Genomic DNA, 16,693 nt, shown 5'->3' with positions numbered 1-16,693 from the left:
CGTAAAATATGAAAATTTTGCCGAGTTTTGGCCTTCCAGCTCGTTAAAGCGACCGGAAAGCTATCCCTCCTCTAGATTTTAATCTTTTTGGACCTGAGGGATTATTGCACAAAAAGATCGAGCGCTTGTTTTGTTCGGCTCGTTAAAGCAACCGAAAATTCATCCCTTCTGTATTGTTTTAAAGTTTTTCGGACTTAAGGGATTAGATGACGAAAAAGGAATTTTGGAGTTAACTTTTCGTACCTTTTTAGACTCTCTAAAAATGAAAAGTACCGAGTTTTCCTTGTCGTTAGACTCGTTAAAATGATTAAATAGCGACAAACTTGTCTTTAGACGAGAACGAGTTTCCCTATCGCTAGGCTCGTTAAAACATAGCGATGGGCTTGCCCGAAGGGCAGGTTATAGAACAAGCATATGTTATCCTCCTCAAGCTTGACAAAAATAAAGAGGTACTGGTCAGCAATGACTGGGGAAAAATTGGGAGAACCTCACAGCATTAATGGTAGCAAGTCGCTCTTGAACATGACACTTTGTCCTCCGTATCACATCGGGTTGGGTTGTTTCATTCACCGGTCGCATAACCATGGTCCTCGCCACACCATCCGCAATTGGGGTAATGCTACCAATCCATCACATCAGTGTCGTTATATGTTCAAGAGATGTGGTTCTGTAAAGAGTCAACCGTGTTCCACCCACTGCCATACATTATCCTTCATCCACTTCATGACCGCCACCCTGAATCATACATCACAGTTTGTTTTCACCTCATCACAATCGCTAGCTCCGTTCCGTGTCACTGATGTGGGATTCATTAAGGCCCTCCTTTGACGGATCGCTCCTTGTCGACATCAGCTCATTATCCAAGCAGTTGATCTAGTAACACCCCCCTCAGTACTTTGAAGCTTGCATGCCTCAATGGCAAGTTTCTCACTTCCGGCGACAGGTATACATCAATGACCTTCGACCAGAAGATTTTGCATGGTGGTCGACGCCAAGTCCTTTATTCCCACCATGTGGATTGTACTACCGTACCTTGAGGGTCATCATCCTTATCGGTGATTCCACTCGCACTTGTTAACGGTTTACATCATTGACCGGTAATCAAGCGATGTCTTTCCGTGTTCGACTTCAAGAAATTCTCACATGGATCGACTTGTACATCGAGTGAAGATCGGAAGAGATTGAAGACCCCGGATCTAGTTTCATCCATCCGGGCTGCGATATATATTCAGGACATAAAGACATTTGATATGTACATCATTACAGCAGATGATCATCCTTCTCAAAGGATGATAATTTCGGCAGAGAGTTATCAGTCTACAATCAGACGATCGTCTGTTCTATGTACCAAAATGTATTTATAAAGCTGAGCATGGGAATGCCCGCCTCAGCTAGATCATGAAAAATGTATGAAAAATAATGTATTGTATTGTATCTTATTACAGGACACTTCTCAGCAGATTGAATGAACTTCGGATCCTCTCAATAAAGCATTTCACCCGATAAACGACCTCATAGTTTAGGGGGCATCTGTTATAGACAATTTTGTGCCTTACAGCAACAAGCATGAATTGTCAATAATCCAAGGGATCCAAAGTTCCCTAAACATGATGTTGCTACCCCTAGAGGAACAAGGTTAGCAAACCAACAGCTCTCAGATCAGTTCTCCACCTGAAAACACTAAAAAACAAGCAATCCTGAAATCAAAGCAGGTGCTCCACTAGGCTTCTGCGCTGAAACACAACTGCTCCATGGTGTACCTGCGTTGCAAAGCAGGTAGAACAAAGCCCACCTATGTTGAGCAAGTTTGGACATGTGGCACACTGAGTCATTGCTCTGGAATCTTCCAAAAATGACACTTGCATCAGGGATTTCACCTTGTGATGAGTCAGAGGCTTTGTTTCTCCAAGTGGAAGCAAGGTTCACCAAGTGGACTCAAGAACTGAAGATCAACTAAAGATTAACTGAAGAGAGAGAGGACACAAGGCAGCTACACATCAGTTGCAAGCTGACTCATCCTTTCTCAATTCATCTATATATTGAGCTCTCTCCTATGAGCTCAGGGGGCTGGAATTTTGTGCAAAGTAATGATATGCTGTTGGTTTCATTATTGAGTTATTGGGTGATTGTTTGAGAGAGGTGAAGAAGAGCAATTCTTTCTGCTGGGAGGTGTTGCTGGGTTGGAGCCTGCAATGGTTGTAATACTCTCAGAACCTTTATTTCTTCATTAATAAAAGCTATTGAGGTTCTTCTATGTGCTCTTGTTTCAATTATATATTGTGATGATTGCATGTTTGGTTTACACTAATCCATGAACCAATTATGATTGCATGCCTCTTGTAGTTTCCTTCTTTGTTATTTTGCAGGATCTCATTGTAGCTGGGCGAGCAGAAGAACAAAGAGCTAGGAGCAAGCGGCCAAAGAGAAGAGTTTGGATTCGACATTAAGCACAAGGCAACGATTAGTGCATTTCTCCATTCTCTTTTGCTTTCATAAAGAAGTAAACGTTAAGTAGTTTGTTTTACAGTTGTTGCTAAGGAACTGTCACCCTTAGAGTGGGATAGGGTCATCCGAGTCGGATACTTTTCCCTACAACACCAGGGCTCGCAGATGATTTCTTTGAAGACGCGTTTACAGAGCCAATAACTCCGTCAATAGATGGTTTTGGCGGAGCTTCGGATGTTCCGGGTCTCGGGGTGTCTGGCAAATAATCATATAAAGTACCTGACTGAGAATATACTAAGTTGAGGTACTGAGCACGCGCCATACCCTGCTCTTCAATTACACAAGCTCCCATGGCGATGTCTCACGCGATTGCAGGGACAAAGTAAGTCGTGAACCAATCGGTCAGGAGCTGATCAGGGATCCAAATTTTGATCAAGCGACGACGCCGTCTCCATTCATGTATATGATCAGATATATGCGTGGTCGTGTCCTATTTGAGAGACGTAAGGAGATGTGTCCCTGTCTCATACCGAATGGGTAACTGAAAATGAGTTAGGAATGCCATAGCCAGCTAGTTGAAATCTTGAAATGTTCCCCGATTCAACTCAATATACCACTTAGTGGTCGAGCCGGTGAGAGTCCTTTGGAAGAGGCGAAGCCGGATGGAGTCATCAAGCCATGAGTTGGATGAGCAACAAAGGTGATAGGTCATGACATGGGCTTGAGGGTCCTCCCCAGCTTTGCCATCGAATTTCGAGCAATCATCAGGTATCTTAGTTGGAACTAGTGGCCAATATGGATTATGAAGAATGGGGTCATTCGTCAACTTGGACACATCTTGGAGTTCCAACGTCGCTAAGAAAGGCAAGTGAGGATTAAAGGACATTTTTGGCTGTGGAAGAGAGGTAGTACGAGCGTTCCAACCAGGTAGTGGTTGCCCCCATGGACTTTGTCCGGATAGGCCTGGCCCATAAGGGTTCTGCCCATAGGGATTTTGCCCACAAGAGTTCTGTCCATAAGGATTCTGTCCATAAGGATTCTGTCCATAAGGATTTTGTCCATAAGCAGACAGTTGACCCTAGGTCTGCCCCCGAGCACCCCATGGATTAGCAACTTGACCTGCAAGTGCAACACACTGTTACTGATAATTCTGGTAAGGAGTGACCTACATTCATTGATAATTTTGATAAGGGGTAAATTGAGTTTTCCCTTGGGGTTGTTGGTAGCCATACGATTGCTGAGCTCCATACTGAGCCTGATAAGAAGGCTGCACTTGGTAGGAAGGTTGGGGTTGTGGCCCACCTTGCATTTGATAACCAATTTGAGTCTGGGGCCCAGAAGGATGTCCTTGAACAGGTTGAGCTTGGACCATCTGGCCGGAAGGTTGGCTTGGTTGGGTTTGGGACGGGCCTGTTTGCCCAGAAGGATGAGATTGTTGGGTACCAGGTTTGTCCTTGAGCAACCGAGGGTTTTCCTTGCGGAACAGATGGTTGAGCGGGCTGGACGGCCAGTTGACTTTGAGGTTGGCCAACCTATCCAGAGGGATGACTTGGCTGGGCAGTGGGTTGGCCTTGTGTAGAAAGCTGACCCGCTTGCCCAGTAGGATGACTAGGTTGAGCAGTGGGTTGGCCCTGCTGTACGTAAGGCTACCCCCCTTGCCCCGAAGGATACCCCTGTTGGACTGTCGGTTGACCTTGTGGAATATAAGTTTGTCCAGCTTGTCCATAGGGATAACCCTGATGGATACCAGGTTGACCTTGTTGGATGTAAGGTTGTCCTGGTTGTCCAGACGGGTAACCTTGCTGGACACTAGGTTGCCCCTGGTAACTAGAAGGTTGAGTCAGATAAGTAAAAGATGGACCACCAGCGGCCAAAGGTTGTCCCTGATAGGGTTGTCCTTGTAGGCCCCCAGGTTGTCCTGGGTGAGACTGGCCATAATATTGCTACCCTTGGGGGGTTTGCACATAAGATGGCTGGCCTTGGTTAGGCGGTCCCTGAAGCTGCACAAGCCTTACTTGGCCCCCATGGAAAGTGGTGGCGTTCCAAGTAACGGATAAAGGTACCGAAACCTCAACAATAGGTTGAGTAGGCAAGGGTTGAGAAAGCTGAAGGTATTGACCAGCAGAATCGTAATAATAGAATGGACCTTGCGCGTTCGGATCCTGAACAACTTGTACATAGGCATCATGTGGCCCCCCTCTTGGGACGGGACCAGAAGAGGGTGGTGCACTTTGTGCAGGATGGATAACTTTAGGTGTGTGTGCTGGCTAGCCGCTACTCACTTGATCATGAGGGGGACCAGCACTAGTGTTCAAAGCTGAAGACACTGTAATGGCACTAACAACCGGAGCTGAATGTGCTACACAAATAGTTGGATTTGTCGGAACTAAAGTGACAGGTGTAGTGTGGACTTGTGAAACAAAAGATCCCATGGTGGGAGTGATATGGGGGCTCCCACATAGTTGAAGCAGGGATCCTGGCACTTACCCTATCCCTCAACGATTAGTAGCATGGGGGGAGCGAAGAAGTAGCTAGGATGGGAGTGTCGATATTCGACAACACAAGTGTCTCGCTTACTCTAGGAGATGTCTCATCCATGTGAGAGGTAGACATTGGAGACGAAACACGAGGGGGGGTAACAGGAATATCATCCTCGTCAGGCTCCCAGATGGGGTTCCAATCGACTTCGTAATCCTCGTCGCCCGGGGCACGAGAGTTGATCGGTTGGATACTCGGGATAACAGGAAGAGTATCACTCACAACCGACACCTCAGGAGCAACGGAAGACGGAGACCCTTGATCACTTGGAACGGGAGTCGATGATTTAGCCAGGATGTTAAACTTCAAACAGGACCTAAGGGAATCTAACGATAAAGGACCCTACTCAAACTAACGCACACAAGATCTAACCAGGTAATGTTAATCGTGGCCAAATAAATTTTAAGACGCAAAGACACAACTTGACCTTTTCATGTTTTAAGAGTCGAGATAAGGACAAAAAGGTGGCTCTAGTCGCCTTCGAATGTTTTGTGAGCCCGAAGTGACAAACTGCTCACGTGAGCCTTTTCTTTTAAGGAGTCTAAAAAGGATCAAAAGTGACTACTCTGGAGAGACTAGGCAAAGGGTTTACCAAAAAATTAGTAAAAATTCATATACACCTTGGCAGTCATATGAAAGCCAAGGACTTCCCGTACGGAAGTCAATCTTCCTGAATGCCGTGTTTGGTGTGTTACGGCTTGTAAGGTGGTAGACATGGCTTCCTATGGATAAATGATGATAACCTAGTGGAGTCTCCCCTATATACGCGACAATATGTGGGAGCTCAAGTCTGTGCTAGACCACTATCGAGTCACAAAAGGAGGAATCACCTAACCGTAGTGTGAAACAACAGTGACTAGGTTTAACGACGCTGGAGCACGTCTCTAGCCTAGACCTCTAATCAGTGAGCATTATGTTCCAATGCATTTTTAAGTTCGTTCAGTTCATTTTATGGTTGATCTTTAGTTAAGTTTCAACTTCCAGGTCCTACCGTATGTAATCTCTCACAATTCCCTAAATGCAAACTATATGCCAAAGAATATCATTTTGTTCGATGAATACTAACTATGAGAGAGTTGAGAATTTTTCAAACAAAATGACCACAAACAATCAAGAACCACTCTAATGCAGCTAATGACAAATAAATGAAACTTTTCTTTTTTTAAAATCACGTAACCAATGAAAAGCTTCTAACTTCAATTAACTAATGCAACGCAAAAAAAATTGTTCATTTTCTTTTCAATGGCCAAGTGCACTAAACAAATTTTGAGAGATAGTAACACCGAGAAAAATGACCAATTTCACTCAATGAGCACACAATCAAATCCCAAAAACAGCAAAACAGTCCTTCAAACCAGGAAGAAAACACAAAGACCGCTACGGGCTATGTAATCTAAGCCTAAATGAAGTCAAGAGAAATCCAAGTGGAAAAGGAGAAAATCACTTGAATACCAACAAAAGGCTTTGAAAACTACTGAGCAAGCGAAAAAAGTAATCAAAAAGTCGACTAGACGATCAAAGAACCCAAGACTCCTACGGAAGGCTCGACGCACAAAGCCACTAGATGCCCTAGGGCTAAAATGTGAAATCGACAGAAAAAGGCAAACACCCAAAGGATGAAAGTCTAAAACCAGTCAAACAAGCATCAAACACACTCCAGTAATTGAAAAAGACGTGGAAAAATACAAATCCAAGCTCAGAGGGCTTGAAGACAAGCGAACTGGAAAAGTTGACAGGCCTGGCGTGACTGTCAGGCTGCAACTCGCGCTTTTATGGGATTGGCGTGGGTTGTCTTTGAGCAACTTGCACCAATTGGCACGATTGTAAGGCTAAAAAGCGTGCTAATCGAGTTTGCTAAGTCAAAAACAAAAGAAAGCAATCCAGGGCTTGAAAACAGTATCTAGGTAAACCAGGAAGCAAGAAACAGCAAGAATCTAACCCAGAAAGCTATCTAAGCAATCAAACGAGAAACCAAAGAGACAAGAGCTCCCCAGTGGAGTCGCCAAAATTGTTGTGGAGGTAAATCCTCTCTGCGGACAGAGATGATCCCTACTAGCCTAGACCAGGTTTAGCAACAATCACACAATGCTATCATGCAAGTTCCTAATTGCAAATAAAAAGTGGATGGTGAGAACCTACTTGGATTCCAACACTTGTGTTCGTAAGAGAGATGTCGCTCTCGTTCCTTTGCCTTGGCTGGTCGCGATCCCCATGATCTCTGTGATTGGACACCTGCACACACAAAGAAAAACACAAATACAAGCATAAAATCTAGTAGATGCAATTATATATCAGTCAGAAAAGGTATAACTCAACATCAAACATAAGACAATGAGAGTAGAACCATACTGATAGTCATCTATTATTAATAAATAACAAAGAAGAATACAACCATTGTTTTGACGTCAAATCCTCCTTTGGCTGAGTAGTCAGCTACACAAGTCTTGCAAATCTTGTTGGGATGAGGAACAAGCCTCTCTCTCTTTGGGTGACAAGAATCTCCTTACTTATATTTGGCGTTATGGGTAAAAAGAAGGCTCTTGCAGCTTCAAACTCTCTATCACTATGCTGGAACTAGAACTACTGTAACTAGCTTGCTCAAGGCATAGAGGCAAGCTTTTATAGATAGAGAAGAAAGAGATACGATCAACCACATTATTCATGGGATTGGCTTTATCACTTGGAAACTTCCATGAAAGGTGGAAAACCACTTTCCCTTCTATGGATATTCGAAGCCAAACCATCCTAGCTCAACATAGATTCAGTTGGTGAATGGGTTGAAGAGAACCTTCAAAAGCTTGTTGGTTAAAAACTTTACTCAATTCGGTTGGCGCGAGTGCGACTCTGGGACAGAGCGCCAATGGCGCGCCCTTTTTAGAGGATTTCCCTCATTGGCGCGGGCAGTGAACTGTGGACCCGCGCTAATGCAAAAAGAGCTTTTTTCATGGATATTTTGCAGGAGATGTCTTCAGGGCAAATGAAGCTCATACTTAGAGGAATATGATGCAAATGGTTTCAGGTCATGTCACTTCTCACAGGTCCCGGAATGAGTCCTCCAGTGTGCGGGTGAGGGGTAATAGGGACGGTGACAAACGGTGAAAAATTGTGGTGTAACAAGTAGATCCCCCCACAGTAGGGTTTTGGGGCTTAAAGACCAAGTTTTGATCAATGTGATATAAAGACTCCGCGAAATGCGGGCACAGAGTGTGAATGTTTAGGATGAGTCATAGTGTTGTCTGCCTTAAAATAATGTAATTTAATGAGAAGTTGTGTCGACCTACCCATGGTCCGCAGACCATGGGATTGTATAAATATAGTGAGGCTTTAAATGTAAAGACAACTTTTTGGCAAGTAAGAAAGTAAGAGAGAGATGCGAAGGCATGGTTAGAGGATAGAAGTGGATCTGAAGTGTATTGGGTCGTAGCAGTAGGAAGATGCTCTACAGCTAAGTGCGTAGAGGCCTAGTAGAGTTCGCAGCTGAGTGCATGGACCCCTGCAGCTGAGTGCGTAGGGCAGAGTCAAGTCTGTATTGAACTAAACCTAAAAAGGATTATTAATAAAGCTAAGTTGATTTAGCATATTGTGCATCTATTTCGTAGAATTATATTTTGATATGCGTTAATGGTATCAATTTATTTATATGCGTGCACTTGTATGAATGTTTATGTATGAAAACCTCCTAAGTAATTAGTGAACATAACCTAAGTAAGGGAGACTTGGATAAATAACACTAGTCGCATTGTAGCTAGAGTTGTGGAAGGCAATACCACATGATGCAAGAAGCTAATTGGTGCGCATAACCTAGTAAGCGCGAAGGTTGAATCGCGTACCTATCACCCCATATTAGACATCCCAAGGGTGTGGAAACTAGGTTCTAGCACCCTCCCATACTACTTCAAGTGAGACCTCAGTCCGCACTCCGCTGGCTGTTGCCGAAAGGGCCAAGAGTATTAGGATTTACTTGGCTAAATCACTTCTGAACCTGGGTTAGGCCCCATGTAGCCAACAAATTGTTCCATTGCCAGGACTGGGATCTACCTAAGGGATGTCTGATGTCATGCCACTAGAACCCAAAAAAGAAGGAAATTGAAGAGTGGTCGGACAAGAACATTCATGAGTTCATGACACGGGAAAACAAAACTCTACAAGTATCTGAGAAAAGGTGGCTAGATCGTTACGTGTATACAGAAATCCATGAGATTTTATTTGCATCCTTTCCTTCTGAACTATATGAGTGGATCGCGAGGTTAGCCAACAGCCAGGGAAGGTGTAGGCTCGACCAATTGATAGTGTCAGCTCCAGAATTAGTGCGTAGACTAGAGGCATTAGAAGATAAGATCACACGAGATGTGGACCATTAGCTCAACCAGATAATAGGGGGATTCATCTCTAAGTTTGTGGTAGACACGTCCATGAGCTATAGCGAAGTAGAATGAAATTTTCTCAAGGGACCATGAGGTAAGTATATTAAATCTTTGAATACTTGGATTAAGATGTTGTTATGTGAAAAGTAGGATATGTGAATACATTAATGTTTGGGATGATGCGGAGTGGAAATATCTACAAAGGTAGCAGGGAATTAGAAAATTGTCCCTTAATTTAACCTTCACGGGAGAGCAAGGAAGAGCTCTTTTGGGTCTCTCCAAGAAGTGCGGTAAGTTTGATAAGGCAGCGTATTCTGCGGTTACCACCTCCACCCACGCCACCACACTCTTCACCTCCCTCACCTCCATCTCCACCCACTCCACCTCCACCATCCCCATAATTCAGCATGGTGAGCATGATCAAACTAGTTGTGTTCAGAGGTGTAGGGAATGAAGATCCGGAATAGTTTTGGTTCATGGTAAGAGCAGTGTGGGAAGTGCAATGGGTCACAAACGACAACATTAATAAGGCTACATTGGTGAGCGCACTATAGATTGAGCATTGACAAGGTATATCAAGCACTCTAACGACCACCCAAACACAAGAATAGCAGAGATCCAGAATGTGTTGAACAAAGTATTTAGCCAACCGAAATTAGAGACACAGTCAATCATCGTGTTTAAAAAGATCGTGATGCTTCCAAGCGAGACCCCCTAGGATTTGGATCAACAGATGAAGAGTACGATCTGCGAGGCTAATATGACGCTAACATATGCCCAACATTATGCATGGTTTGTGGTTTCCCTGACACCACACTTGAGGATGGCATTGTCACAACAGAAACTTTCCACCCAAGCCAAAGCGTTGGAAATGGCAATGAGGTTGCATGAGACCTCAATACAAGACCTTGGGTTGGGAGTTTAACAAATCCACATGCAACTACAAAATCTATGCCTGTAAATGTAGAGTTTGAAGCAAGATAAGGAACTATGGCCAGAGGCGTGCGAGGAAGTATGCTGCATAAAATGCAAGGGCAGGGCCATGAGAAGGATCATTGTTCAGTATTTTCGAACTACTTGGTAGGAGGGGGACCAATGCCATTGAGACCAAAGGCATAGGTAGGACAAGATGTGACACCCACGTTATGGTGAACGATCTATCAGATAGGAGGAAAACATATGGTGGACAATTGTCATTTGTTGCAGAAGTATACACAGACTCCCTAGCAGTTGTTTTGTAATTTCTGCAGGTCGGTAGGCCACGACGAGTGCACTTTTCATAGCTATGAGTTAATGATGGATCGGACCCCAACCTATACGATGCAGATAGAAACACGAGTCCTCGAACCAGCTATGGGGATGGTGCGTGCTGGATTTCAGGGGTGAGGTTGAGGATGAGGAAGAATGGGACCAGGAAGGGGCCGCAGACAGTTAATTTGTTACAATTGCAGAGGATTAGGGCACTATGCATGTGATTGTACCAACCTGACGAGGATATCTTGTTTGTATTGTGCTCAGTTTGATCACAAAACAGTAGATTGCCCTACGTTGATCACACAGATGTGCAAAAACGGGGTATTCTAGCCTCCTCCAACTCAGAATATACAAATGATGAGGTCTAAACCACATGAAGAAGAACTGAATGTGAACATGATGCTCAGAAGTGGTGTGACCATGGAGGAGGATAAGGGGAAGCAGCTCGAGGAAGATACATGGGTTTGCAACGCTCCTGCAAAGGAACCCGAGTTTGACTTAGAACACACAAAGGAGACATTTACGGAAGCTAAGAAGAGCTTCACGGAGGCCTCTGCTTCAGGTAGTAGGGATCAACTAGAGCCAGGGATGGATCCCTCTATGCTTACTACCTTTCTGGAGACATGCATGAAACTTTTGCATGACAACGAGGTAGTGAAGGGAATATAGGAGCTAATCACTAGGTGTGCAGGGTCAAGAGAACCACGCGTAGTCTAGAAATTGGGAAAGCATGCCTTATGCACCAGGAGGGAAATGAGATTGACAGTGCAGATTGGTGAGTACGAAATGGATCAGGTAATCCTACACATAGGTTCCAATGCAAATGTGTTACCGAAGCAAACATGGGAACGCATGGGCAAGCCCGCATTGTAGTGGTCCCCTATTCAATTATGAATGGCGAACCAACCAAAGATTTTTTCCATGGGAAGGTTGCAAGAGATAATAGTTGATATTGAAGGTGCGAGCACAGAAATGAACTTTGAAGTGATAGAGATTGTCGATGACATTAATCCCTATCCTACGTTGTTAGGAATAGACTGGGTCACTGAAATTAACGAAGTCATAAACCTAAAGAAGCGGAAGATGATATTCGAGAAAAAGTCGGTATGCGTAGTAGTCCCACTAGACCCAGGTGAAGGAATGCGCTACATTGAACCAGTGCGCTACAATGGAAGTGACGATGAGCTTGATTGTATTTACAAGATAACTGTGCGAGACTAGGATTGGGTGAATCTGACTGTAGATGGCAGGATCTCGTGGGAGCACGAAAGCTCCTGCACTTCGAACTCAGACGAAGAAGTAGAGCGCTGGCAGAATCAGTTGAGTGAAGTAATAATGCTGAATTGCAACATGATGATTAGATCACTACATTGTGTAACAACAGAGGCCTGAGATTTGCTGACATATGATGGATTAATAGCGGTGGACGAATTCTTGAGCAAGTTTGAAAGCGTAGTACAAGAATAACAGCGGTTCGATGCATTGAAGTGCGCACTGTGCGCAACGCCTGCGCGCTGGTGGGGAACACATCAAGGAAATTTTGAGGACTGACGTGGATGTAGAAGGATGGTACGCCTACGATTTGGGAAAGCACAGCTACGATTACAAGACAAATATGATGGGTGAGATGACCCGCGTACGCACCTCGCGAAATGGGCCAAGGCATATGGAGAAGAACCATAGCCTGAATGGGTACATTTATTCTACCATACTCTAGATGTAATACCCATGAACTGGTATACTGAGACATAACTCTGACATGGTACGGGCGAATGAGATGTCCTGCGCAAAGGATTTCTGTTAACATTCACATTTGAATACTGATGGTCGGATACTGTTGACGATGCGCTGCAAGCAGTAAAATCCACCATATTCAAAATACCACAGGAGCCATTAGAAATGATACAGTCAGAATGGGCTGTACAGTTAAGTAGCACGTTGGAGTGTTATAATGTGTAGGTGGAGGAGGATTATGACAACCCTCGAAATACTGATATTCCAAAAGCTGAAAGATGTTGCAAGGTTTGAGGACCATCAATTGAGGATCTCGACATCATCGCACCACTCAAAACAAAGCAAGTAAACGTTGACAGAGAAGCGGAGCTGAAGTACGTGACACTTGAGGACTATTAGGATGACGCTATGATATATAAGGTCTCCGAGTTACTCTGTGAATATCAAGACTTGTTCTCGACCAAGATCATGGACTTAAAGTGGATCATTGGTGACCTAGGGATGATGAATATCACTCTGAAACTAGACGCAAGGCCAGTTAAGCAACGACCTTACTGCTTTAATCCAAAATATAAAGAAAAGGTCAGTGATGAATTATACAAAATTCTCACAACCGGAATTATTGAACCAATGGAAGAATCCGACTAGATGAGTCCTGTGGTGTTGCAGGAGAAAAAACAGAAGGGCAAAACTGGAATATGTGTGGACCTCAAGAAGCTTGCTGACGCCTGTGTTCACGATCCATTTCCAACACTGTTCATAGATGAAGTATTGGAGGATATTGGCAGTCGGGAAGCTTACTCATTCTCAGATGGATTCTCAGGGTACCATCAGATGAAGATTGTGCCAGAAGATAGGAGCAAGAAAACCTTTGCAACAAAATTTGGCTGGTTTCAATACACCATTATGCCCTTTAGACTGAAGAACATGCTAGCGATATTTTCACGTATAGGGTGGCTGCATCCAAGGAAAAAATCCATAAGTTCTTAGATGTATATTTAGACAATTTGACTATTTTTGGGTTAGTTAAACACCATATATCGAGCTTACGGCTAATACTGGATATGTGCTGCAACCACCAGATTGTGTTAAATCTTAAGAAGTGCACCTTCCTCATTCCCTTTCGAAACCTGCTAGGCCATGTGGTCTACAAACAAGGCCTAATGGTGGACCCTATGAAGATTGTTGTTATTCTGAATCTGGAAGCACCATGAAGTGTCAAACAACTACGCGCTACTTTGGGGCACACGGGTTACTATAGAAAGTTTATCAAGAGCTATGCCCAAATAATAGTGCCAATGGAAAAGCTATTGAAAAAGGATGCAACATGTTGTTGGAATGATGATTGTATGCAAACTTTGGATGTTCCCAAGGAGAAACTGGCATCCGCTCCCATCCTGGTCTTCCCAAAATGGGACATAGAATTTCATGTACATGTTGATGCGTTGTGTATTCCGTTGGGAGCAGTACTCACGTAGGAAGGTGCAAAAGGTGTGGATCACTCGATCATGTTCGCGATTCAGTGGCTATCCAAAGCTGAGAAGATACTCTACTACTGAATGCAAAGGGTTGGAAATGGTGTACATGCTCCAGAAATACCGACACTATTTACTTGGCGGGCACTTCAAGATGTATATGGATCATTCTGTGTTGAAATACTTGGCAAACAAGCCTGTGTTTGGGGGGCACATATGCAAATGGCTATTACTATTTCAAGAATATGACTTTGAGGTCATCGTCAAGCTAGAATGCTTAAATGTAGGACTGGATCACTTATCACGAATAGAGACAGGCGAGGAGCCAACAGATTTTGAAGAGGGACTACCAAATGCACAACTCTTTGAAATACGCATTGCAGATATCCATTTCGAAGATATAATCCATTTCTTAACCATAGGGACTACATCGAAGGAATACTGAGTCCAACGAAAGAAAGAATTGGTGGTGTGCGTGGTGGACTTTTCTGTCATCGTGGGGAAAATGGGAAATGATGAGATATTTTGAAGATATGTACCTGGATTTGAACGAGGACAGATCCTCACGGAAGCACATAGGGGTGCTGCGGGAATACATTGTTGGCATTATGATGCATGTGTTGTACTTAATGGAAACCCACTTATAGAAGAACAACTCACTTATATATAACTAGATGAATCTACAGAAGAGATATCATATGTGACAGAATACATGGGATCAGTTCAGATGTAATGAACAATGACAACTCATTAAGATGACAGTTCTCAGTATGGGAAGTTAACTTTGCCATCAAGTTCAAAGGGGGAGATTGTTGGCATTATGATACAAGTGTTGTCCTTGATGGAAACCTGCATAGATGATAAATCATAGCGCAACAGGTCAATAGAAAAGAATTGATGATCAGACTACAAAGAATGAAAGAAGAAAAGTATATACACAGGTTCACTATATACCAAGTAGTGTATACACGCAGGTTATACATGCAGGTTCACTATATACAAAGGTGCGTATAAACGTGGGATTGCTGATCAAAAGTCGCGTATGCGTATGCACACACTTTCATGCGTGTAAAAGCACATACATGTGGGAAAGCTTACTTTTGGGTCCATGGTATTTAGACCTATGGTTTTGGACCTTGGTATTGTGTTCAAAGTGTTGAACCCAGGTATTTGGTCCCTAGTATTGGTTCTAAATGGATTTGGACCATGGTATTGAGTAATGCCTAAGACTATAAAAGGAGAAGAAGATAATTAGGCAATTCCATTCAGGAAGTCTTGAATATCTGATGATGTATGAGATCTAGTATACAGGTTATGGTTTCATGATGCTTTGCTTGATCTGAGCTAAGGAGGAATATCAGTAGTGGATGGAGAACAATATCTAACGATAGATCATAATCAAATGGTTTGGAATGAATCATCTCTATATGGTTTGATCATGCCTGTTCTAGATCTGTATACTGACACATACAATGTTCTGATTTGGGTATAACTTAAGATTGAAATAGCTGAAAAACATGAGTGAATATTTACAGATGTATACGCTGTTTGACTTTGATAAAAGCACATACATACACAGGTTAGATACATCTAAGTAGCGTATACAATATGAACTATGATGTTTGAAGTTATAGGTGGAGTTCTGGTGACTGTTTGCTGGTGTTAGTATTCTGCATATTCAGATTGGTTGATTATGTTTAGCTTCAGTTTTGATGGATGAGATCTATAATGGATCAGGATCATAATGACTTATCTTTATGTGATCTGATGGACTAGATCTGGTTGCTAACATATGTATTATCCTTATATATGTAATGATATGGGTATGTCTGAAGTCAGGAAGTGCAGTGAAGTTATCAGTAAGTAATTGTTGACATATACGTTGTTTCACTTTGGTGAAGTTGCGTATACATGCTGGTTCGGCTCTTCCAAGTAGCGTATGCATGATTTCTGATGATACAGTTGGTTCTGAATATTGTTGCAGAGTTCTATGTTCTACTCTGTGTTCTGGTGATTGCAGTTTGTTGACAGGGTTTCAGTGATTCAGTATTGAATGATTCAGTGATTGATGATGCTACTTATGATTGATTTTTTGTTTCAATGATATTGATGGGTCCAGTATGAAAATTGGATGAAATGTGGCCTTTCAGGTTATGGTGTTGTGCTTCAAGAGTATCCAGTCTAAAAATTTATGAAATGTGGTACCTGGAGGATGAAAGAGAAGGTTGTAGCCATCTGTAGGTTGGCACCTACGTACTAGTACATCAGCTAGTACAAGAGCTAAGGAGGTGGTAGCTCCCTTCCATTAGCAGCTGGAAAACGAGTGAAGGTTGGAGCATTCAGTGGGCTGGCACCTATGTACTAGTGCATCAGCTAGTATAAGAGCTAAGGGGGTTGTAGCTGCCTTCCAGGAGAAGCTGGAGAACGAGAGAAGGTTGTAGCCTTCTACAGGTAGAAGCCTGTGTACTGGTATAAGACTGCACTAGTACAGAAATATTGTAAAAAGAAGTTTATTATTAAAAGAAGATAGAGATGACTTGTAGCAGGTGGTTTTCGCCCACATTAGGTTTCCACCTTATATCATGGTCTTCATGTGTGCTTCTTGTATGTGATGATCTATTCTATTTTACTACCCCTGTTTACTGTTCATATGGCTAATAATGTTCTGATGCACTAATTAAGGATCAACTAACTGAGTCATAATTTTACTGAATATACGCTTGTTGCACTACACACAGTTGTGTATACACGCGGTTTGCTTTAATTGAAGTAGCGTATATGAATATTAATATGGAAATGAAAAATTTATATTGGTTTGATAATAAGCATTCACCTCCCCTTCTTAGTATTATTCCCAGCAAACACTATGCAAGATGCATGACT

Source organism: Pinus tabuliformis, chromosome 5_2 (genome assembly GCF_031772625.1).
Source record: "Pinus tabuliformis cultivar Carrire ecotype Pingquan chromosome 5_2, CPIR1, whole genome shotgun sequence".
NCBI classification, from domain to species: Eukaryota; Viridiplantae; Streptophyta; class Pinopsida; order Pinales; family Pinaceae; genus Pinus; species Pinus tabuliformis.
Note: the sequence above shows the minus strand (reverse complement) of the source record.